Source organism: Balaenoptera borealis (genome assembly GCF_965194805.1).
Source record: "Balaenoptera borealis genome assembly, chromosome: 10".
Classification (NCBI taxonomy): domain Eukaryota; kingdom Metazoa; phylum Chordata; class Mammalia; order Artiodactyla; family Balaenopteridae; genus Balaenoptera; species Balaenoptera borealis.
The window spans coordinates 59286455-59312524 of NC_138874.1; the positions used below are offsets into that span (position 1 = coordinate 59286455).

At 35.1% G+C, this 26070-nt stretch overlaps 1 protein-coding gene and 1 pseudogene across 13 annotated transcripts in view; one reads left to right on the forward strand and one right to left on the reverse strand.

Moving 5' to 3' along the window:
- The window catches only part of ADK (adenosine kinase), a 499862-nt gene that overhangs the window by 203773 nt on the left and 270019 nt on the right, over window positions 1-26070 (forward strand). The gene's annotated exons all lie outside the window — the stretch shown is intronic.
- On the reverse strand, window positions 5178-15762 carry LOC309636338 (proteolipid protein 2 pseudogene; annotated as a pseudogene). The gene has a single exon. The product of its transcript is annotated as a proteolipid protein 2 pseudogene (transcript).

A 26070-nucleotide genomic window follows, 5' to 3' on the forward strand; every position in this document is an offset into this window, starting at 1 on the left:
GTTTTTAATGAAATTTTGAGAGAACTGTCTTGTGCCAGTATTTTTACGTTTTATACAGGATGGCTGCTGGGGTGTGTGGAGGGGGGAGGGGTGCTTTAATTGTTTTTTTCATACAAACATCATGTAATGAACCAGTTTTCAGAATTGTGTTTTAAAGTTTTCCCAAACTCTTTGTATATTGAGTATCTAAAAACATTTTTTATAAAGTTTATACAATTATGTTTGAATGAATAGAAACATGTTCAACCCAGAATTGTAAAGTTGATATTTTAAGAACCATGTAGCATTTCCAATTAAGTCATAGTATTTAGAAATGAAAATTGATGAAAATTGAGAGCCTCATGTTTTCTTTTTTAGACCTTTTTTTTTAAAAAAAACAGTTAATCTGTGTGGCTTTCCTGTATGAATAAATATTATTCTGATTATCTCTTTTTATGACCTATTTCACCTGAAAAAACTATATAGAGATTAAAAGGCATTTTAGTAGATATATCTCGGAATCTGGGAACAGTGCAGACTGCTTAGATCTAAAGAGAAGAAACGACATTGGAGTGATCAAAGAGAATTCTCCCTTCTAATGCCTTACACCTGGAGCAGTTGCAGAACTGTCAATAGCGCAACTACATTTATAAATATCAGAGCAGGATGTGGCAGACGGTGATACAACACAGAGTCTTGCCAAACCTTTATGTCACTAAAGAGGAGGTTCCTTTTAGTGCCAATTTTAAGATTAATGAATAATTTTAAGTAACTTAGGTCTTACAAAATAAAGTTGAGTATTAAAATTGTGAATTTCTCCTTGCAATTGAAAAATTTAAGTATGAATTAACACCTCCCTTCTTTGGTAATCTTTTTCTTTGTTGAATAAGGCTGTGAGAGATTTTAGTAGCTAAACTAAGGTGAAGAAAGTAGTGTTTTGTTTTCCTGAAGGATATTTTTAATCTGTTTGTGATATCCTTCTATGTTAAGTCAGATTCTTTAATGTAAAGCAAAACCTATATTTTCTCTCTTCCTTCCTTATCTCCCCCTCCTCTTTTCTCTTTCCTTCTTCTTTTCTTTCTGCTTTTTGTCCTTAAGCCTTATTTTATGTCTTGTGTTAAGGGATTCTTTTGCCACTGTTAGTAAAACATGCTTTTAGTTTTGTCTCAGTAGTTAAGGTGTGCTCTGAGATTGTATAGTATAAATCTACACCTACACATCATAAACTATCCACTTTATGAAAGAAAACATACCTTTTACACTTATGAACCTTAATGTGGTGCATTGTCCTGCAGTATGACATTAAACACGGGTACAGTTTGAGATTGTCTCTCCTGCCTAAGAGCAAAGCAACAAGTGCTTCAGTAAGGAAAACCACAAGTTGCAGGATCTTCTTTCATTCAGGGGATAAAATTCTTGCCTTGATTCCATTCCTTTTCATTCTATTTTGTAATTAGATTTCAGGAACTTTTAAAAATAAATGTCTTGTTAATATATTTATTTGAACTGAAAAATAAAGTCAAATCTCTTCTGGGAGAGAAAAATGTCTCATTTCTTTGGTTGGTTGGGCAATGAATATGGTGTTTGCCATTTAAATTACATAGTGGTACTGTCAACTGCCATGTTTTTTAAGACAAGCTTTTCTAGAGTATTTCTGTTTTCTTTGGTACTTCTGGCATTAAGATACTTGAGAGAAAGTAAAAAAATAGTCTAAATTTTAGCTTAGCACAGCGTAGTGGCTTAGGGAATGTGCTGTGCAATAAGCAAAGCTGGGCAAGTACAAACTTGGGCAAGTCACCTAACCTTTTTTTCCTTTAATAATATGTTTTATTTATTTATTATTTATATTTTATTTATTTATTTATTTGTTTTAAAAAATTTATTTTTGGCTGCGTTGGGTCTACTTTGCTAAGCTCAGGCTTTCTCTAGTTGCAGTGAGCTGGGGCTACTCTTCGTTGCGGTGTGCTTCTCATTGCAGTGGCTTCTCCTGTTGCAGAGCACAGGCTCTACGCACGCGGGCTTCAGTAGTTGGCAGCACGCGGGCTCAGTAGTTGCGGTACGTGGGCCGTAGAGCGTGCGGGCTTCGGTAGTTGTGGTGCGTGTGCTCAGTAGTTGTGGCACGCAGCCTCAGTAGTTGTGGCGCATGGGTTAGTTACTCCACGACATGTGGGATCTTCCCGGACCAGGGGTCAAACCCATGTCCCCTGCATTGGCAGGCGGATTCTTAACCACTGTGCAACCAGGGAAGTCCCAAGTCACCTAACCTTTTCAAGTTTCAGTTTCCTCTTCTGTAAAATGGGAATAATGATAGTACTTTTATAGGCTAACATTCTTAAAAGGGAAAATGGGACTCTCAGATATGAAACGAACACATGTCAACAATTTTATTTAACTCTAATTAGTGTACAGGTAAGATGTTGCAATTTATTTAAAGGGGAATTCAAAGACTGGAGACATGTGTGGTCCATGAAATCAATCTATAAATATTGCAAAACTGACTTCGGTGGGGTGGCGGATTTCATTTGTGTCTCTACAGGACAGATTTTATTTTCTGATTTTTTTTTTATAGGCAATAATTATTGCTGTAAGTAATATACAATTTACAAACTCATGAAATAGCTCAAAGATATATGCTTCATGATAGGGAAGAATAATTCTAATCCTTGTATTTTCACAGATTTTATTAAGAATAGTTGTTGAGTTGGTAACATAATTGTTTTCCCTTTTTAGCCTATTGCTATAATTTATTATCTTAATATTTTTCCTTCTTTTATTAGTTTTGTATTCATTAAAATATAAGCATCATGAGGGCAGGCACTTTGTTTTGTTCCCTACTGTGTGTCCTCAACATCTCCAATAATCTCTGTGACTTGGAAGACTTTCAGTGAATACATTTTGAGTGATTGAAATGATTAATAGATATAACCCTATATGAGAAAGTTGTATTTTTCTTTACTGCTCGATTCTCTGGTTTGTATTAATTTTATTTAGTGTTTTGACAGGGCAAGAGCATAATTTCTATACGAGCATAGGTATTTATTTTAATCTAATTATTGAATTTTTTTCTTTTAATGTCATGCGTTGGTATATTTTGACAGCAATATAAACAAAGTTTATAATGAAGAGTATAATCTTTGGAGGCAAAGATCTGGATTCTAGACCTGGTTCTTCTCTTTCATACTGAGTGGCCGTCAACTCTTTGAGCAGTAGTTTCTTCACAAGTAAAATGAGATGATAACTCAAAACACTGTAACCTTGTAGTTTATTAAGAGAACTAAATGTGGTAATACACATAAATTACCTAGGAAGGTTCATGGCACATGGTAAATGATCAAAAAAGCTTAGCTGTGCTGTTAAACTATTATTATTTTAGTTGGGTTTGATTTTTGGTGTTATTTCATGGAGTTGTAAAAGTTTATATTTATTCTGTAAAAGCAGTCATTTCAATAGTGTCCTAAAAATCTGTGCTTATATATTCAGTTAGTTATATAACTATCTCTGATTTGAAGGACTCACACGTGTAATGTAATACAATGGTGATTTGTCACATAAATAATAGATATGATAAAGTAAAATGTGGGACCCTAATGAATACCTTTCTATAAGTTGGTATTCAAGATGTTTACATTCTTTTTAATACATGCTCTCATAAGATATTCACCATACTGAATAAAATAACATTGTGATTGTTACTTGGAACAATGAACAATTTAGCTAACTTCTGAGGCTTAAAACAAAGGTTTGAATTTTGCTTAACAGTACATTTTGTGCTATATAAATAAGGAATTTTAAAGCATTTGCTAATCATCTAAAGTTCCCCATTAAACCCTGAATTTAGTTGATAATATCCAAGACAAAGCGTATAGGAAAATAATGGTTTTTTTTAAATTTTAAGTTGAGTATTATTGCAAAATGTTCTTGATTCCACTGGAAGAAATTCAAATTATGTAAAAGAAAATGTTTAAGACAGTTTTTATTGTAACAGTACTTTATGAATAGGCTCTTGAATATAACAGCTTATTGATAAAAATTTTGAATTTGTAAATGAATCAGGCATCTGTCTTAAATCTTAGGAAATTGCTCTTCATTCTTCATAGATATAGTCTGCGTATTGTAGTTCACTATCAACTTTTGGAATCTATAATAATGAATTGTCAAATTGAGAATCTGTGATATTACTTTCCAGGTTCTACTAATTTGCCTGCTAGTCATCTTTAACTGTAAGAAAGTGAGCCAAAATGCTGGCTTCCTAGGTACTATCCTGTGCATTGCTGCTTATAGGTGACCAAATACTGAGAACCCCTATTCCCTACTTCTTGTCTTTTGTTTTCCCCCTCAGAGGCATTGTTGCCATCCATTAAGAGCCAGTAACTTCCTATTTTCTAATTTTATTTCTGTACCAGTCAATATTCTTATTCCATCTTCGGCATTTTCAGGAGCATGTATTCACATTGATTTATAAAGTTATTTAAATATGTACCTGTTTAATATTTATATTATTAGGAAATGAAAGGCCTGATCTTCTGTTAATGAAATTTGAAATAAGTGCAAAGTAAATAGGATGAGGTATATTTTCTCTTTTTGAAATTAAACTATGTGTATGTTTGGCCCTAAAGATAAATATGTATGCATGTGTACACGGAGTTTGTGAGGTAAAATGAAAAATTGACCTAAGGAGCCTTATCTCATTCTACTGTCCTACCTGAATCCCTCCCATGTAAAGAGTTTAGAATCCAGTATGCAGTGATACAATCCTTGGCCTCATTTTCATAGACCTCACTTGGTAGTAATTGCTGTCCATCCCATCATGACAGCTATAATTTCCTTCTTTCACAAAATCTCTACGTGAAAATTAACGGCTCTGCAGTGGGCTTTTCACATAAGGGAGAAGAAGATTGGATGGATGGGTGAAAGTTAGCTCACCATTGAGAAGCTCTGTTCTTGGTAGGCGTAGCAGGTTGATTGCATGTGGTGTCTAGTTAAATTGAAGAACTTTGCTGTTTACTGTTTGTGTATTTAGAAGTGATTTAACAACATGTAACAGAAAACTGAAAATTTTGAGGATTTAAAAATTTGAGATCTGGCAAAATAAGAAACTTAGAGAGATTTGATTTTTTTCCCCCCTAATAATCTGCTTATTATTTATTTATTCCTCCACAGAGCCCCCTTCCCCCCCCCCCCACACACACACGGACACTGAGGAGGTTGTTTGGAATGGGTTACAACCTGGGCCCTGGAGTCCTGAAATCTGAGGGACCCTCTTCCGTCATTTTGTGGCTTAGGTGGGGGCATTGTCGAGGCAGAACTGGTGTCTCCGTTTGGATACTGCAGAAGGAAGGGGAACCTAGGCACACCCATAAAGGTGGCCATAACCAGAGGAGTTGATTGGCAGTCTGGAAGACAAATTTTCTCGATAAAGGCACTTTTACCTCAGTTGTGAGCTGGGAGGAATTATTTCGATGGCAGTGTTATTTGCAGGTTGCTGAGAGAAATGAAGGGAGTTCACCTATTTTGGGCCATCTGCAGGGTCAGTAGGGGCTGCTGTATGTCTTTGCTGCTGCAAGGGGAAGGTAATGTAGGCATCATAGCCAAAGAGGCATGCAGGGATTAGGCCCAGTACCCCTGCGACGAGTTTGGAGTGGTTTCCTCTCTCAACAAGTACAACAATGGAGGTGATCAGGTAGAGGATGACCGCTACGAGGGTTCGGAAGAAATCACTCCAAGGCCAGTTGATGATCTGTATCTTGGTGTGCAGGTCACACATGTAGACGACAAAGAAGAGAGTAGCAAAGATCATCTCTGTCACTGACAAGGAGGAGTATCCTGATGTCAAGGCACCGAAGCAGATCAGAATCACCAGGCACAATATAATTTCAGCAAACAGGAGAATTCCCTGTCGGGTGCGTGAGAAGTTGGAGCAGGCGGCCCAGCAGCCGGGGGCCGAGAGGCGCTCGGAATCCGCCATGGCGTGGACCGGAGTCCTGAGAGGCTCGGAGGATCTGCTCGCTTGTGGGTTCGAGGACGGTGCACACCCAGCCATCTTGCCCGCCATCTGACCGGGAAGGGGGCCCCAGGGCAAAGGGAGAGGTTTGATTTTATGAAAGCAATACCAGTTATAGTCCTTTATGAAGATGGCATATAATTTATGCAAATATGCACAATTAAATAATATGTTTCATTAGATAGATCAGATTACTTTCAGTTATGTTCAGAATAGTAATTATTCATATTTATGGACCACTAGAGATTCGTGCTTTATGTAACAGTTGTCACCTTCTCTCTCTCTTTTTTTTAAACTAAATTTATTTATTTTTGGCTGCGTTGGGTCTTTGTTGCTTTGCACAGGCTTTCTCTAGTTGTGGCGTGTGGGTTTCTCGTTGCGGTGGCTTTTCGTTGCGGAGCATGGGCTCTAGGTGCACGGGCTTCAGTAGTTGTGGCACATGGGCTGAGTACTTGTGGCTTGGGGGTTCTAGAGCGCAGGCTCAGTAGTTGTGGCTCACGGGCTTAGTTGCTCCACAGCATGTGGGATCTTCCCTGACCAGGGCTCGAACCTCTGTCCTCTGCATTGGCAGGTGGATGCTTAACCACTGCGCCACCAGGGAATTCCCGTCACCTTCTCTTATATTAAAAATTGAATGAAATGTTCATCAGGTAGACTAATACAACTCACCTAGGAAAGTAATATTTGAACCATGTGATTTATCTAAAAATACCGGGGAACTAAAAAGTAATATCTCTGTGAAGCATTTATATAAATGTGTCATTTGTCTGAAATGGTGAAAGTCTAAGTATATAGAGCAGTACTTTAAATTATTTAGAGTAGGTCATTTTCCCTTCCCCAAACTTATAGATTTAATCCTACCCTGAGGAAAATTATACTAAATGTGAAAGATTGTAGTCAGTAATAACGTAGTCAGTGTTGCATTTTTTTAAAGCAGGAACTATCAATTCTTAACCATCTCCTTTAGGCCCCTATGGGATGAAGGTTAATTTTATAGCAGCAGTGACTACAAGTAATGTACATTGCTGGGGACATGTACAAAGCTGACTTGATAGGGCTCGTACTTTTGGAGTGACTGTATAGTCGGTGGAAGTAGCAAGCTCAGCCTTTGGGCTCTTCTATGTCTAATCAAACCTTTCATGTAGGAAGTTGTGGCAGGTTGATACTTCACCCTCATACCCCCTTATTTGTAGGGTTTCTTAACATTTTTTCAGTGGTTTTAATTGTTAAACTTAGAACACATTTTAGAAAATTGAAATGTAAAGAAAGAAAAAATGACAGTAACCTCTTTTTTGTTTTCCAGTTGTATGTGAGTCAGTGTGTGTGTTTACCTAGTTCTACAATTGGAGAACTTGGGAGAGAAAACAGTTTGCTTTGTTTTTTTAAAGTAAATTCAGTTTGTGTCATGTAGTTTTACAGAGCCACCAAAACACAATCTTAGGGAAAATAATGTAAAAAGATTATTCCAAATGAAGGAAAATGGGCTAAGAACAGTATATTTCTTGAATGTGGCACTTAGTTTTGGGAACCATATATTTAGAATACATGACAAACTTCTCGTTGTAGATGACGTTGGGCAAGTTTTCCTAGCCTTCCTGTGCCTCCGTTTGCTCATTTGTACACTGTAAAATGGGCACTGTACACTTGGGATTGTGAGGGTGAAATGTAAAATAAAAAAAGGAAGAGTATGTACTACTAGGTAAGGTGCTGGCAGACAGCACCTTTAATAGCATCACTGATGTTATTAAACTTCAGTATCATCATCATCATTAAAGATTATGTGATTTAATTTCTCATTGTTTTCACAACATATTTATATGAATAGGTGGTACACATGGATATATTGCACTGTTGAGAGCCATTTTCAAAATAGTCCTTTAGTTACACATTTATTAAATTGCTGCTCTACCTACTGTGACTTCTCAGAAGTATAGTGTTATGGGTGGGATTTTACATAGAAATGTAGGGATTGAAGTATGTGTTGTCATTTCATAAAAGTTAAATCTCCCAGTACTCTCTGTCATCCTTTTGATTAATGATAAAAGTTTGTTGGGAATTCCCTGGTGGTCCAGTCGTTAGGACTCAGTGCTTTCACTGCTGAGGTCCTGGGTTCAATCCCTGGTTGGGGAGCTAAGATCCCACAAAGCCGTGTGATGCAGTCAAAAAAAGTTTGTCTTCCACAGAATTAAATACATCTTTTAATTAAATTTTCTAATGTTACTCTATTTGTATTTACCAAAATACAATATGCATGTTTTGGTTTTTAAAGTATCTCTCTCAAGTTCTTTGACATTCTTTCGTTTAAAAGGTAGAGCCTAATTTCCCTGTTGTTGAGTATGCCCAGACTTAGTAACTTGCTTCTAACAAATAGAATGTGTTAGAATTGTGTGTGGCATTGATGATGTGCATTGATGTGTGGCATTGATGATGGGCTGTTTCTGAGGCTAGGTATTGTTGCTTCCACATTATTTTCTTTTGGATGCCCATAATAAGAAAGTCAACTGCTTTGTCATGAGGAGACTCAGTCAGCCTATGGAGAGGCCCTCATGACAACGAACTAAAGTTTTTTACCACCAACGAGCACCAACATGCTAGCCATGTGCAGGAGCCAGCCCCAGTCACCATAACCTAATGAGATACCCTGAGACACAACTGCTTTGCTAAACCACTCCCAAATTCCTGACCCATAAAAAAAACTATATAATGTTATGTTTCTTATTTTAACTCACTGTGTTTGGCAGCAACAGATAACTAAGAGGCACAAAGTCCAAAATTTTAAAAGTACAAGAGTATGTAGGGAAAAGTAGATTTTCTTCCTGTGCCCATACTCTGCTCACCCAGTTCACATAGTTAGATGTGATTCCCGTAACAAGTTTCTTGTGTTCTTCCAGAAATATTTTATTTCTTTACAGCTATGTGCATATCTATTAATGTATATTTTCTGCATATGTTACACTGTATACACAGTTTTGTATTTTGATTTTTTTTTCTTAATAGTATATCTTGGAGATTGTTCCATACCAGTATGAAATAGATATGGCTAATTCTTCTTAATGACTATAATGGTCCATTCTATGATAGTATTATAATTTTTTTAATAAATAAATAAATTTATTCATTTATTTATTTATGGCTGCGTTGGGTCTTCGTTGCTGTGCGCGTGTTTTCTCTAGTTGCGGTGCGCAGGCTTCACATTGTGGTGGCTTCTCTTGTTGTGGAGCATGGGCTCTAGGTGCGTGGGCTTCAGTAGTTGTGGCATGCGGGCTGAGTAGTTGTGGCTCACAGGCTCTAGAGCGCAGGCTCAGTAGTTGTGGCGCATGGGCTTAGTTGATCCACGGCATGTGGGATCTTCCTGGACCAGGGCTTGAATCTGTGCCCCCTGCACTGGCAGGCGGATTCTTAACCACTGCGCCACCAGGGAAGTCCCAGTATTATAATTTGTTTAATGAATCTCTTACTGTTTAACATTTAGATGGTTTACAAAGATATTTTAGGAGTACCTTAATATGCATGTCATTTTCCATCTGTATATCTTTTTTTTTTCCTATGTGGGAGTCACATAGAAGGTTACATCTGAATAGGTTTTTTTGTTTTTGTTTTTTTATATTTATTTATTTGGCTGTGCCAGGTCTTAGTTGTAGCACACAGGATCTTCGTTGTGGCATGCAGGATCTTTAGTTGCAGCATGCAAACTCTTAGTTGCAGCGTGTGGGATCTAGTTCCCTGACGAGGGATTGAACCTGGGCCCCCTGCGTTAGGAGCGCGGAGTCTTAGCCATTGGACCACCAGGGACGTCCCTTCCATCTGTGTATGTTTATAATTTAGTCCTAGAAATAAGAATTGCTGGCTGAAAGCATAAGCATGGTAAATTTTTATAAAAATTGTCAAATTTGTCCACATAAAACATTTTACCAATTTTTATTCCTATCAGAACTGAATGCATATGTTTGTTTTAATACATCCTTACCAATTCAGAATATAATCAGGGTCTTCTTTATCAGTATGATGTGAAAAAAGTAAGATCTCATTGAAAGTTTACATTTACATTTCTCTGGATGACATGAATTACTTGGATGGAGTGAACTATTTTCTGAGAGAAATAAATTACCAAAATTCATTCTAAAAAGAGAAAAATCTGTGTGGTGTAATGCTCATGTAAGAAATAGAGCAGATTATCAACGAACCTCCTCTCCACAAGAGTAAAAATCCTAGGTGACTTCACTTGGCAAATACACCAGACTTGTGAACATCAGATTATTCTAAGATAATTAAACCATTGGGCAGCATAGGAGACAAAAAACCCTTCTAGATTCTTTTCTTTCAAGCTGGTCTCCCATTGATACCATAACCCAACAAGGATAGCAGAAAGAAAAATAAGGAAACATAAAACTAAAAGTATAGGTTAATACTATTTATGACTGTTGTGAAAAAAAGCCCAAATACAATATTTGGAAATAAATTTAGTACCACATTAATAATTGTCAGTGACCAAGTTGAGAAGTTAATTCTGGGAATGCAAGGATGGTTCAGAGTTACAAAATCTGTAATTTGGTCTCATAGCAATAAAACAAAAGAGAAATAGGATCTTCTATGGAGATGCTAAAACAACTTCCATTAAAGAAAATAGATATATGTTTTCTTAGTAGAATCTGTCTCTCTCAACTCCAATGCCAATATCATATTTTATAGATAAAATAGGAAAATAAAATTAACACTACCTTTGTTGAGTCTGTTGTGGAAAACCCCAATAGAATGAAGTGAATACTGTTGTAAACAAAGAATTAATAAATTAGGTGGATTTAAAATTAAAATATTTAGGTGCTTAAATTAATAGACGGGATAAACAAACTATAAACCTCATTTACAATAGCAACCAAAAAGATAAATACCTTTTGGACAGCCATTGTTTTTATTCTGGTTTTCTGCAGTCTCTCCCCCACCACCCCCCCTTTCATATTTCCTGTTTTTATTTAAGCGTACTTTTTCTTTCCTCTTATTTTTATTTCTATTTGTTTTCTGTCTCTATCCTTCCATTGCCATGTGACTTTATATATTTATTGCTTTGAGCTGTAAGAATAATTTAATACCAGAAACATTACAGGTAGCAATATTGCAATGCATACAGAAAATATAGTTAATATAATTTACTATTGTAGCTTACATCAAAAAGTACAAAAATAAGCTAATTCTTGGGCTAATTTTTGTTTTTTACAGATGCAGGGAAATGCCTGAATTTCAATCTTATATACCACAATGTGTTTTGAAATTTTCGTATCATGCTTCTAGTTTTGAAAACCATTCTTAATTTTTATTTCTCAGAAATATGATACTCTAAAATAAATATATTGATAAATGATTATTTAAGTCATTCTACTTCAATTGAAGTAGGAAAGCCAGAATAATTTAATATCCCAGAAGAATAACAAAATAAAAATCAGTGGTAATTCTATGTAACATTAGCCTATATTTCTATTTCTTTAACTTTGAAATCGTTTGTTGCCTTTAGCTGGATCACATTTCTTAAGTTTTACTTTAATAGTAATTTTGCTAATGTAAAAATTTACTATATAATGTCATTAGTAATGTCATACTCTATCAAGCTGATGCTCTCTTAAAAATTGTTGATGATAACAATATGAAATGAGGGAGGTATATATAGTTATGAAAGACCTTAACATTACTGTGTATCTTTTTATTTAAGTGCAAAGTATACTCATATTGTTTCTATCACCAGTATTTTTTTTTAATGGTATAAGCACAAAGAACTATATTATGATGGTGAGACTATGAAAAGGTAAATTTATGGTTAGCTTCCAAATCTGCTCTAGTGTTTATTACCATCTGGTCTCTTTGGAGACTATTATAATTATTCATGGGAGTGTTTTCAACACAAAAAATGGATGGTTTGTGTATTGGCAGAAAGCAAAAAATACCAGTGGTTTAAACCATATGTAGTTTTCTTAGAATTAGGCAAGGGAAATGAACAGAAGAACTAATTGAGAATCATTAATAGTTACGTGGTTTATCTCAATTTTGTCAGAATTCATTCATAAAGGACAAAATATTGTACAAGAAAAACTGAAGGTAGTAGAAATACAACAAAAACTCCATTTGGCATATTATTTTATTTTGGTTTTAATCAGTGAAATGTTAAGATGGTCTCAAATCTTGATGTAAACCTCAGAAATAAAATGAGGAATATATGTCAAATTTGAGGACTTTTTAAAGATAAAAACAAAAAGATATTCATGTTAAAATAATTATAGAGATGAACACTTGAAGAATGCCTTTATTAAAGGTATTTGTCTTGAATTTAATGCAAACATATTATTTTAAATAATTTTATGTGTGTCCTGGACTTATATCACTCTTAAGGAGTAGAAGTAGTTTACAGTGTTTTAAGCTTAAGTTGATTTAATAGTAAAAGGATAAAAAGAAATATCTTTTCACTTTTCCGTTCTAAGAGTTGGAGAGAGGTCTATAAAAAAAAAGAGATGACAAGTCAAAAAATTGAATTCACCTATTTTTATTCAGCAGTTTTAAACAAAAAATGCCTGGTGGGCTGGGAATATACAGGAAATTTAAATTTGTGATCAAGAATAAGAAATGCATTTGTGGTTTAAAAAAGAAATACCAGCATGTCACATTAAAGTTATGGTGTCTACAGTATTGTACAGTTAGCAGGAAAATGTATTACATCAGGGGGTATGTTGCACTTTAGAGAGCTAGTGTGGGGATGCGGATGAAGAGAATAACTCCATAGAAGGCACGACCATTAATAATCCAGTCAGAGAGGAAGAATTTTGCTGTCTCCCATGTAACATAAAACAGATGTTACATTCTATTAAAAACCTTCTTAACTAAAATGAATGTTTAGATCACTGGTCAACAGGAGAAACATGAACAATGGCAATTAAATGATTTTGAAAATTTATTGTTTGTCAGTTAATATTGGTAGGGAGGGTGAAGGGAAACTTGCTAAATGTTATGGTATTTTGGATATCTTAATTTAGAAAGCTGAAAGGCAACAGTGAACTATATTTTTAATTTATTTTACAAATTTAATTTAAGCTATTTTCTTTCTCAGAAATTATTGTAAAAACCAAGAGATTTAGAAACTGTGAGTTCTGATTTAATAAGTCTGAATAGGTGATTTAAATATATCTAAAAGTGTTTAATTTATTAACTTTAAATGAATGCTGGAAACATTGTTAAGTAGTTGGCAATCGAAAGAAGACATATGGAGAAAAGGCCACTGGGGATGTTTCCACAAAGTCCTAGGTATCGTTTCCTTTTCTTTTTTAAAAGATTTACCTTTTTTCCCCCCAGTATTGTTTTGCATAAAAAAATTTTAGGTGTAACGTACATAAAATAAAATTGACCTTTTTAATGTACAGTTGTATAGGTTCTGACATAAGCACACAGTCATGTAGCCACTACCAGGAGCAAGATATGTTTTAGTTCCAGCACCCTAAAACTGCCCCTGTGCTCTTTTGTAGTCAGCCTTTCCCCACCGCAGCTCCTAGCGATCACTGCTCTGTTTTTGTTGGCAGAGACAGACCTCCTTGCTTGGTGTGCCAAGACTGTAAGGCTCTGACTGCTCTCTTTCCTAGGACATTTCTCAGTATTATTTATATAGCTGGTGGACTTAAAACATGAGGTTACTGTCTCTCCCCAGACAAAGAGCAGACTTAGTTACTGTTTGCTATAAAATTGGTAGATTCCCCAAGCTTTATGTTCCTCACCTGCCAGCGCAAACCCAGTGAGTGCATACATAGCATCTATCTGAACCATCCTGTTACCTGCATAGGACTTGGGGCAAGGGGAACTGGTGCGAATATGCCCATGTTCGTGTGCCTTGACTTGAGTAAAATATAATCTTTTGCCTTTCACCCAGGGGTCTCGTGTCTTCTGCCCTTGTCTGTGAATCAGCATCAAACCTTTTTTGTTGTTGTTGTTAGCTTTTAAAACAAGGTAAAATCAAATTCCATATCATAGTTTTCTGTTTCTACAGTTTTCCATTTTCCAGTGTTTCATATTGATGAATTTAACTCCTGGCCAAAAACCTGTGTGTGATTTTTCAGGCCAATCATAGGGATCTACAAAGATTTTACTTGGTGGGGTTTATGTGGGAAAGCTGCCTTCCCCACACCAGACTTGGTGTAAAGCCAATGAATTGCTGTCTCTGAAGGGAGTTGCAGTCAAGGACTCATCCCACCTGGCCAGCTATGCTCTTACACATGTCAGTATTCCTAGCCCAAGCACCTTCATTTGGAGGCCCCTTTATCTGGGGCTTCTCTTTGAGGCCTGGCTTAGATGCCTCTGTCAAGACTTTTTTATTAGGGAAGTGACAAAGAACTTTGGAGACACCTTTCTGTACTGTGACTTAGAACTCAATACTGTTCTACACCTAGCTCTCCCCCTTCCATCTTACCCCAGACCCAGGGTCTTAAAACTGCAGGACCCTTTTTTGGGGGCTCCCTTGGCAGTGAAACAACTCCTGCATCTGTGCAGATTCACCTGATCCTTGACCAGTGTACTGGTCCTTGGGGGAAAGTGGAGCAGTGGGGAGCTGACACTTTCTCCGATTCACCATCTTTCTTATAGTATTACAGTAAGTGATGAAAGACTTAATTATTACTTTCACTTTGGCTTGTCTTTTTTTTTTTTTTTTTCTTTTGTCGCGAGGCTTGTGCGATCTTAGTTCCCCGACCAGGGATTGAACCTCACCCTGGGCGGTGAAAGCGCAGAGTCCTAACAACTGGACCACCAGGGAATGCCCTGGCTTATTGTCTTAATCGACTACTCTGAAACCTGGCAGCTTGCCTCTCTCCAACTCACTTGAGTTCCTGACACATATAAATAGAATCATATAGTGCATAGCTTTTGAATTTTGTTTCGTTTAGTTGGCATAAGTGCATCAGAGATTGTCATCCCTTTTGTTGAGTATCCGTAATTTGTTTCTTTTATGGCTGAGTAGTATTCCGTCATGTTGATGTACTGCAACTTGTATATCCATCCCCAATGGAGGAATATTTAGATTGTTTCCAGTTTTGGTGATTACTAATAAATCTGCTATAAACATTTCTGTATAAATTTCTTTATACAGACATACATTTTCATTCCATTAGAAGTAAGATTGTTGGATCACATGCTTCATAAGGAACTGCCAAAGTGGCTGTATCATTTTACATTCCCACCAGCAGTGTATGAACAGTTTTATTGGCTTCACATTCTTGCCAGCACTTGGTATTGTTAGCTTTTGTTATTTATTCACTGTAACAGGGGTAAAGTAGTATTTCATTGTTTTAATTTACACTTCCTAATGATGTTGAACATATTTTTATTTTTTTTTGCTATCTGTGTATCTTCTTTAGAGCAGCGTTCAGATCTTTTTAAAAAATCGTGTTGTTCATTTTATTATTGAGTTTTGAGATTTGTTTATATTTTCTGAATATGTCTTTTGTCAGATATATGATTTGCAAGTATTTTCTCCCATTATATTCTCTTTTTTTTTTATTTTTTTTATTTTTTTTATTTATATATATATTTTTGGCTGTGTTGGGTCTTCGTTTCTGTGCAAGGGCTTTCTCCAGTTGCGGCAAGCGGGGGCCACTCCTCATCACGGTGCGCGGGCCTCTCACCGTCGCGGCCTCTCTTTGTTGCGGAGCACAAGCTCCAGACGCACAGGCTCAGTGGTTGTGGCTCACGGGCCCAGTTGCTCCGGGGCATGTGGGATCTTCCCAGATCAGGGTTCGAACCCGTGTCCCCTGCATCGGCAGGCAGATTCTCAACCGCTGCACCACCAGGGAAGCCCTCCCATTATATTCTTGTCTGTTAATTTTCTTAACAGTATCTTTCAATGAGCAGAAGTTTTTACTAATTTATCAGTCTGTTTTTTACAGATAATGTTTTTATGTGATACTCTTTGCCTAATTGAGGGTCAGAAAGATATTCTTCTATATTTTCTTCTAGAAATTTTATAGTTTTAGTTTTTACATTTAGGTCTGTGTTCCATTTTGAGTTAATTTTTGTGTTTGTAGGATGAGATATGGAACAGTGTTCTTTTTTTAATCCCCACTTTGGCATATGGGTATCCACTTGTTCCAGCCAGTACCCTTTCCTGAAGTCTTTTTAAATAGCTTTAATTGCCTTTGTACTTTTTTCAAAAATCAATTATATGGTTGTTTTTCTGTACTATGTGTTCTGTTCCATTGATCTATATGTCTATCCTGTCTCCAATATGCTGCCCTGATTACTGCAGCTTTCTAATAACCCTTGATGTGTTTGTTTTCTGTGTTCTCTATAATCATGTTACATTGAATCTAGAAGTTGAAATTATTACATTTCACAGGTTGAAAATTTCTTACATTTGTAGTCATAAGCATCTATAAATTTTCACTATTGAATTTTGATTTAATTTACATATTAGAAATTGTTCCAGTATGCAAAGTGCTGTTAACTTACAGTTGAAGAGTTCTGTAGTAGTGACTTTATTTAATAGTAATAAGAAGAAAAATTAAATAGATAAAGGAAAATTTATACATCTTATTGTCACTACTTTTTTGTCACTACTTTTTTTAAATGTTTTTATTTTTAATGAGACTTATTTTGTTTTTGTGGGTGGTTTAATTTTTATAGGTTTTCCCAGCAGCAGAACCCAGAACAAGGATTTTAAAACAAGTAGCCAATTTGGAAGATGTAGGTAACTTTGGCAAGGGTGGCAGGAGGTGATTCAGGGAACACAAAGCAGCTAATAAAAAGTCATTAATCGAACTACCACGATAAGTTACTGGGGCTTTATCCTGTGGGGAAATTTTGAGAAAAATCAATGTTGAAATCGATTTCAGAATTAACTCACTGGAAATGCAAGTATATTTCCTGTTATTGGCTGTGGAGTGCAATTTGGAAGGCTGTGCACCTGCCTAGTGCCCAGGTGGGCATAGCAGCTTTCACCAGTTCAGGAGAAAATCCCTCTGGCACAGAGAGGAAGCTTCTAGCTTTTGGAAGCCTGGAGCCAGGGGAAATTGTTAGGTCCAAAGGATATGGGAGGGGCACTGACAGCATCTGATGCGTGCCCTATGACTTTTAAGTCCCTTTTCTGGGTTATCATAATAAATAGCTTTAATCAAATGATCCCTATAATGATATTTTCTAAATAAATTAGATTATATTTTCTGTACTTATGTGTCTGTCTCCACTTTTTATTCATAAAGCGTCATTAACTTTTTGTATATTTATCCTTCTCATACTATGTAAAAGAGCTTATTAACTACACACTTGGAAATATTGTATATTCCCTTTTCAGGTAATGTTAAAATGGTAAATGATAAAGGAGGATACATAAGATGGCAAATAAGCATATAAAACATTTTCAGTATCTTTAGCCATCAGAAGAGTGCAAATTTAGAACATGTGATAATTAGCTAAAATTTTTAAATGATGACAGTAACAAGTGCTGATGAGAATGCAGAATGACTGGATCTCTCATACATTGCTGGTGGGAATGTAAAATGACACAGCCACTCTGGAAACAGCTTGGCATTTCTTATAAAATTGAACATACATTTTCATGAGTCATCAGTCAGATTCCTGACCATTTGTCATAGAGAAATGAAAACTTACGTTCACGCAAAAACTTGCTACACATATAGTCATAGCACTTTGTTATTGCCCCAAACTGGAAACAATACAAATAACCTTCAACAAGTGAATGGATAAACAAACTGTGATACATCTGTACAATGGAATACTACTCAGCTTTAAAAAGGAATAAAATATTGCTACAGACAACTTGCATGGATTTCAAGGAGGTTACACTGAGTGAAAAAAGCCAATGGCACATATTTGCATTCTGTATGATTCCAATTATATAATGTTCTTGAAATGAAAAAAAAATTACAGTCTTAGAAAACATTACAGTGGTTGTCAGAGGTTAAGGATGAAGGTGAAAGGTAGATAGTGTGAATATAAAGGAGTTGCACGAGGGACTTTCTTGGTGGTGATGGAAGAGTTCTATATCTTAATTGTGGTAGTGGTTTCACAAACCCATACAGCATATAAGATCTCATAAACTGTACACATACAGAAATGAGAGCGCATGTAAAAACTAGTGAAATCTGAATGGGGACTGCAGTTTAGTATTGTACCAATGTCAAGTTCTTGGATTTGAAAATGGACTATGGTTATGTAATACGTTATCTTTAGGGGAAGCTGGGGGAAGGTAATGTGGGAGCCTTCTATGTTATTTTTGCAACTTCTTGTGAATCTAAAATTAGTATTTGGTCACTCAGTATGTTCTATTTATTGACATTCTTTATGTCTTATATTTAAGCTGATTATTTCTTCATGACAGAATAATCTCATGATACGTACTTAAATTTTTTTTTAAAGTTAGGGCTTAAAAGACTATGAAACTAATTGTATGAAAATTAATTTTGTAAACTATTTTTCCCTTGGGTGTTACTTTTTCAACCTTTTCACAGAATTTCAAGATTGCAAATATAATTAGAATAGTTTTATTTTTTAAATGAACTCCTTTATAGACTATATTAGAGGACACTCATGATGTCTTCAGAATTCTAGGCTATAAATCGAAACTTTTGGGGGTGACCCATCTCATTGATATAAACATGTAATTTTCTCTTCCTGTAACATTCTTTTTCTTCATTTGACCAATTTGTGCCCATTTCATATGTCTCAGCTTAAATGTGACTTTCTTGTGGAGGTCTTACTTCTGACACTCCTCTTTCCCCCAAAATCTGTCTTTGGTGCTACTCAGGTATGCTCCTATACCAAGTTGGATTCATTTTACAGACGTACAACGTGACCAGATAATGGGCAAGTTAATCAGCCAACTGAGACAGTGGCATTTGGCATAAAATTTCAGAATACATTCTAAATCTTAAATGTGTGAATCAACTATTTAAAACAGGAGACCACCCAGCCTATTCTAGTGATGCTTAACAGAGATGTATTTGTAACTGGTAGAAGAAGAATCACTCCCTGGGTACAAGATCAGTTGCTGTTCATTTTATTCACCTGAAGATAAATTGCTTTCTCAGATTTTGCAGACTTCCTTTTCCTAAAAAAATGATTTATTAAAGTGGAGGTTCCTTTATTATATCAATGCTGGCTTACTCTTTGCTTTATAATACTTTTATATTGAAGGAAGCCCAGAGGTCAACAGTAAGTAGTCTTGTCTCTTCTGCTCTTTATTTCACTGTTATTTTTAAACCAGTTGGTGAAATTCCCTTCCATTTTGAAGAGCCATTTTTCACCTACATATGAGGGAATTTAAACTATTTGAGCTGATATTAACATCCTATTACTATAAATTATCTTTGGTTTGTTAAAAAAAAAATATATATATATATAAATTTATATTTATTAAGTGTAATTTTAGGATTCAGATCTATTGACCAGAAAAAATAGTGTTTTTTGGTATGAGGGAAAGAAAAGGTATAAAATACTGGTTAATAATCTAAGGAAATGTTTTCAGTGTTTCATTGTGTATCTGAATTTTGCATTGTTTATATTATATGAGAAAAACTTGGTTGTTTCCCTATATTCCCATATATTTTTTGACAGTTTGAGAAGTATGACAGTTTTCATTTCTGCACCTAGTAACTTTTCATTCTTAAAATATATTTTTAAAAATATTTATTCATTTAAATATTTAAATAAATATTTTATATATATATATATATAGCTAGCTGGACCAGGTCTTAGTTGCGGGACATGGGATCTTCATTGCGGCATGCGGAATCTTTAGTTGAGGCATGTGGAATATAGTTCCCTGATCAGGGATCTAACCCAGGCCCCCTGCGTTGGGAGCATGGAGTCTTAGCCACTGGACCACCAGGGAAGTCCCTTAAAATATTTTTTAAACAAGGTTTCAGAAGATGTATTCTGGTTCCTAGTTTGGGAACTCTGAATGTTACTATTCAAAACTGTAAGCAAATAGATCTTTTATGAAAATGAGGGCATATGTCCCATTTGCTTTGATAAAGTGAATAGAAATATGGGCTATTTTGGAAAATCTAGGATATATAGTTTCAATGTATATATATAATCTAGGTACATAGATTAACATTGGGGGATCAAAATAGAGTCAAGAAATAAACTCAAATAGAAATGGAAATTCAGGAAGAATATATATAAAACTGGCAACCAGTGGAGGAAAACTAAGGAATTGCTATTTGTGGGAGAATTTTTTTCCACTCAATGTGCTTTCTTACTGTTTTAATCATTTTTATAACATGCTGTGTATTACCAATTTTAAATAAGTACATAATTTTGAAAAATTAAAATGAGTGGCAAATTTTTATAGGAGCAATTTATTTAATCAATATTTAATTGTCCATTTGCAAAATATAATTATACCAGGATTAATATGATCTGTAGAACATTGGACGCTGTCTTTCAAATACTTTTTAAAAAAATAGTCAACCTTCTTCCATAAAAAATATTTCTTAGTAATTAACTCTATTCATTAGACATTTACCATTATCCATTTTTTAAAATAAACTTTTTTTAAAAAATTTGTTTATTTATTTATTTTTGGCTGTGTCGGGTCTTCGTTTCTGTGCGAGGGCTTTCTCTAGTTGCGGCAAGCGGGGGCCACTCTTCATTGCGGTGCGCGGGCCTCTCACTGTCGTGGCCTCTCTCGTTGCGGAGCACAAGCTCCAGACGCGCAGGCCCAGTAGTTGTGGCTCACGGGCCCAGCTGCTCCGCGGCATGTGGGATCCTCCCAGACCAGGGCCCGAACCCGTGTCCCCTGCATTGGCAGGCAGATTCTCAGCTACTGCGCCACCAGTGATGCCCTACCATTATCCTTTATGTCAGAAATTTAGAATGAGAGAAATTTTATGATGACCTGATTGATGAACATTTGTCATCATTTTCTTGTGCTATAGCCTTTGTGACATCCAAAGTTACAGTTTTCTACTTACAGTTTTTTCCCTTCTCTTTGGTAGTATACTAACACAGGTATATTCAAAGTAATGTCTGTCTTACTTTCTTTTCAAAGTAATGTCAAAAATCATTTAAATTTTAATTTTTACTATGCTTTTGCCAAAATTTCTTATACTTGCCATAGTGTATTTTACACACAGAAATAATTTTTGAAATTATTACTTTTGCTTCTTGCTGTCTCTAGTTTTGTTTGTTTGTTCATTTGTTTTGCTGTCTATTTATGCCCTTTTCAGAGTTTTATATGTGTTTGGACTTACTTATTGCAAAATCCACCATGTGTTAGCTCTCCTAATAGTTCACCATGTCATGCAGTTGCTTACATAATACAAGTAACTATTCTTGGAGTTTTGTATATTTATTTATTTGGCTGTCATTTTATTGAAAATTGTTTGACAGTTGTTTATTTATGAACTTCCTTAGTACAGAAATATGCAGTGCAAGACCAGTGTGCTCAGGTTTGTGCTGTTGTGGTTAATTGTTGCTATATGTGTATTTTCAAATTTTTGAAGACTTAAAGAACAGTAAAACATATACTTAGCATAAATGTTACTGCTCCTTGGTACCTTTAAACTGTTCTTTAACTTTTTAAACCTTTGTTCTCATTCTACTTTAAAAAATAGTTTTATTGCAATATAATCCACATACCATACATTTCATCATTTAAAGGGTACAGTTCCATGGTTTTTAGTATATTCATAGATATGTGTAGCTACCATCAGTGTCAATTTTAGTACATTTTCATCACCTCAAAAAGAAACCCCATACTCTTTAGTTATCACTCCCTGGTCCTCCCCCATCCCTATTCCACATGAATTTTGGAATCAGCTTGTTCATTTCTACAAAAAATACAGCTTGGACTCTAATTAGGATCAATATAGGTATTATTGACCGTATTAACAGTGTGAAGTCTTCTGATTCATAACATGGGATGTTTTTCCATTTATTTAGATCTTTAAATTCTTTCAACAGTGTTTTGAATTTTCAGAGTATAAGTTTTGCATGTTAAAGGAAATATTTGGTATTTCCAAATATTTTTTCTTTTTGATGTTATTGTAAATTGAATTGTTTTCTTAATTTCATTTTTGGATTGTTCATTGCAAGTGTATAGAGACACAATTCATTACTTAAATATTGATCTTGTTTCCTGTACCTTTCTGAACTCATTTATCAGTTCTAATATTTTTCAGTGAATTCTTTAGAGTTTTCTATGTACTAAATATGTCATCTACAAATAGAGTTTTACTTCTTCCTTTCTGATTTGGAAGACATTTATTTACTTACTTACTTATTTATTTTGCTTAATTGCTTTGACTGACACCTGTAGGCCTCTAGTATAATGTTGAAGAGAAGTGGTGAGAGTAGACATCCTTGTGTTCCTCGTCTGAGGGCAAAGGTATCCTGTCATTCACTATGTTGTTTACTGTGGGTTTTTCTTAAATGCCCTTTATTATATGCAGGAAGTTCCCTTCTATTACTGGTTTGCTGAGTCTGTTTAACTTGAAACAGTGTTAGATTTTGCCAGATGCTTTTTCTGCATCTGTTGTCATAATCATGTGAGTTTTGTTTTCTGTGCTATTGATATGATTATTATATTAATTGATTTTGGGATGTTAAGCCAACCTTGCATTCCTGGGATTAAATCTCACATGATGGTGTTATGTAATTCTTTTCATATGTGCCAGATTCATTTTTGCTACCTAGAATTTTGAGAAGTGGAACAAAAAGGGTATATTGTCCTTAGAAGGATTTTTAGCATTGCCCAACTTTTTCATTAAGATATTTAGGCCTTCTGACTCAGCACTGTCTCATTTTTTTCTTTTATAATTTAGTTGTTTTTATCTTCAGTTGAAATTTGGACAGTTGATCCATATCTTTTCTAATTTTCATTATATTTAAAACAGGTTTCCTCAATTTTATTTTCTTAAGCATTTATTTGTTGGTAAACATTAGGTACTATTTATAAATTCCCAATTCTTGGGTATAGTGCTACTTATTAATCTTATGATATTACTAAATGCATATGTTTGTCAATCCGCACTAAGAAATGCAGTTTACATTACTTCCAAGGATGCCTATGTGTGTATATATGACTGAATAATTCTTACCTTTGGTACCTTGCAGTACATTTCATTTTTTTATTGTATGCTGTTACATGTAAAAATGATGGTTGTGAAAAATTACAGTTAACATCCACTAGCACATCACAGACTACAGTTTGAAAGTCACTATAAAAGAGGTTGATTAGTATAAATGGAGGAATCTTTCTCATCTTGTTTGTATAGGAGAGGTTATTAGGTTATTTCATGGGATACTCACTTCATAGAATGGTTTGTATCTTGTTATACATTGTGGGTTTTTTTCCATTTTTTCCTTTTGTACCAAGTGAATCAAGAGCACTCTTGTTCTGTGCATCTCTAGCAAGCCTAGTGCAATTCCTCGTGTCTCAAATAGTTAATTATTCCATATGCTAGACACTTTATTAGGCACCTTACTTCTAAACCTTTTAATACTTCAGTGTAACTTTACTATATCTATTACCCCCATTTACAGATGGCTGAATGTTGGGAGATAATTCATGAATTTCTCATATTCCTGCACAGTCTGTGTCTTCTAAGCAAGGGCATTTACAGTTCCCATGTTTGTATATACAAGTATAAATTCCTGGATAGTAAAACTAGTACCATGTCCCTCCTTGGAGACATCCCAAGGAATTAAATATAAAAGACCTCAGTTTTCCATCTCCATAGGAGATTTGTGTAAACAAATCTTCCTCGATTTACAATGGGATTACATCCCAGTAAACCCATAGTAAGTTGAAAATACATTTAATACACCTAACCCACTGAACATTATAGCTTAACCTAGTCTACCTAAAACATCAGCCTGCAGTTATGCAAAATTATGTAACGCAAAGCCTATTTTATAATGAAGTGTTGAATGCCTCATGTAAATTATTGAATACTGTACTAAAAGTGAAAAACAATGTTTGCATTGGTTCAGAATGGTTGTAAGTGTATCTGTTGTTTACCCTTGTGACTGGGTGCCTGACTGGGAGCTGCAGTTGCCCAGTATCAGGAGAGAGTATCATACACCATATAGCTAGCCTGGGAAAAATCAAAATTCAAAATACAAAGTACAGTTTCTAATGAATGTGTATAGCTTTCACACCATCATAAAGTCAAAAAATCATAAGTCGAACCATCATAAGTCAGGGACTGTCTGTATTACTAGAGAAATGAATAATCTTTCTTTCTGGAGCAGAAACCCTGTGAAGATCAGTTTCTAAATTTTGGGATTACTCTCCTGAGATGCTCTTCGCTGGCACTAGTAACATCCAGCCCTGACTGCATTGCCCCATGAGGATTGGTGCTCAGGGAAGCAGCACTAAGATATTGCTCTTGCTGCTGTTTTTGCCATGAGTAATAAATTGTCTTTGTCTCTGATCCAGAGGTCTCACGTCTTTCTGTTTGTGTGTGTGTGTGTGTGTTCGTGTGTGTGTGTGCGCGTGCATGCACACTCATGTTCCTGGATATAGAAAAGGGGAGAAAGAGACAGATAGGCAGACACTGGCTGACTACTTTGTTAGCATGTAAGTACAGTTAAATAGCAGACCCTTGATGGTTTTTGAATTAACACTTGTTTATAGAAGAAGTGCAGGGCCTCATGCTTAGTAAGTAGCAGAACTGCAATTTGAACCTATACCTTACGTAGGTGGATAATATAACTAGAAAATATGGTGCTAATGACTAGAGTTTGGTGTAAGCAGACAAAATAAATATTTTATATCACATTTGCATATTTTTGATCTATGACTCATGAGCAGTGTGAATGTTTTTCTACTCATCCCCATATGTTAAACTAAAAAAGTGATAGGCTGAGCCTGGAATATCTAGGGGTGAAATTATTTTTATAAGAATAAAGTTTCCTATATATGTACATACACTTCAGAACATATTGAAAAATAAAAGTGTAATGACCTTGAATAAAAAAAGTTTGTTAAAAGAATCAAATCCCCATAGAATAAAAGTACTTCTAGAATTTTTTAATTTAATATTTTTTTCAGTAGCTAAGATTGTAATGCAAAGTAAAAAACTGGACTTAATTCACCACTTATTTATGATAAAAAGTTTTAAAACTAAAATTTTCTCATGACTGTGACAGATGTAAAATCTTTAAGGAATTCCCTGGAGGTCAGTGGTTAGGACTCTGTGCCTCCACTGCAGGGGGCACAGGTTCAGTCCCTGGTTGGAGAACTAAGATCCTGCATGCCGTGCAGCCAAAAAATAATTAGAATATATCTTTATGCTTTTTATGGAAGTACCGTGAGGTAATATCCACAAATAATTGATTTTAAGTGACCCTCCTTATGTGATATTCTAGGTATTAATCCTGTGTTTTGAGGAGTAATTTGTAATGTGTTATCCTTATAGAACACTTAAGAGAAAGCCCTTAATTTAGCATTAGCATAGGCTTCTAAAACGAAGTGTGATGTGTTAAAATAGTTGATTTAACATTATCTGGGTCTAATACAAACCTATGGGCCATTTATTTCAAATTTCATTGTAGGATATCTATATATCTATATCTATATCTATATCTATATCTATATCTATATCTATAACGAGAGACTAATGCTTGCTTCCTCAGAGTGAGGAATTCTTTATCCTATATTTGGCTGCAGGAGGAGGGCAAAGGTGTTTTTGTTTTAAATAAGCTCTCATCAACAAATACTTATATCTTTCTGTACAGATCCATTCAATATAGCCACATTTTCTGAAGTACAGGAGGAACTGTCTAATGTGGTTAATTATGAAAAAAAATTTAAGCAGCATATATAATTTGTAAATATTGTCTAGTTATTTGTGGTATTCTGAATCATAGTTATTTGAAATTGCATATCTTGCCAGAGAAATCAGGGTGATAGCAGAATAAGTGATGGGTAGAGACTTGCATAAAACCATGCTGTTTGTACATAGGCAAAGTAACTCAGTTTTCCAGACTAAGTTGGGCCCTGAACCTTCTTTTCTTTTCTTTTCTTTTCTTTTTTTTTCTTTGTTTCTTTATTTAATGGAGGTATCATTAATTACAGTGTTGTGTTAGTTTCAAGTGTACAG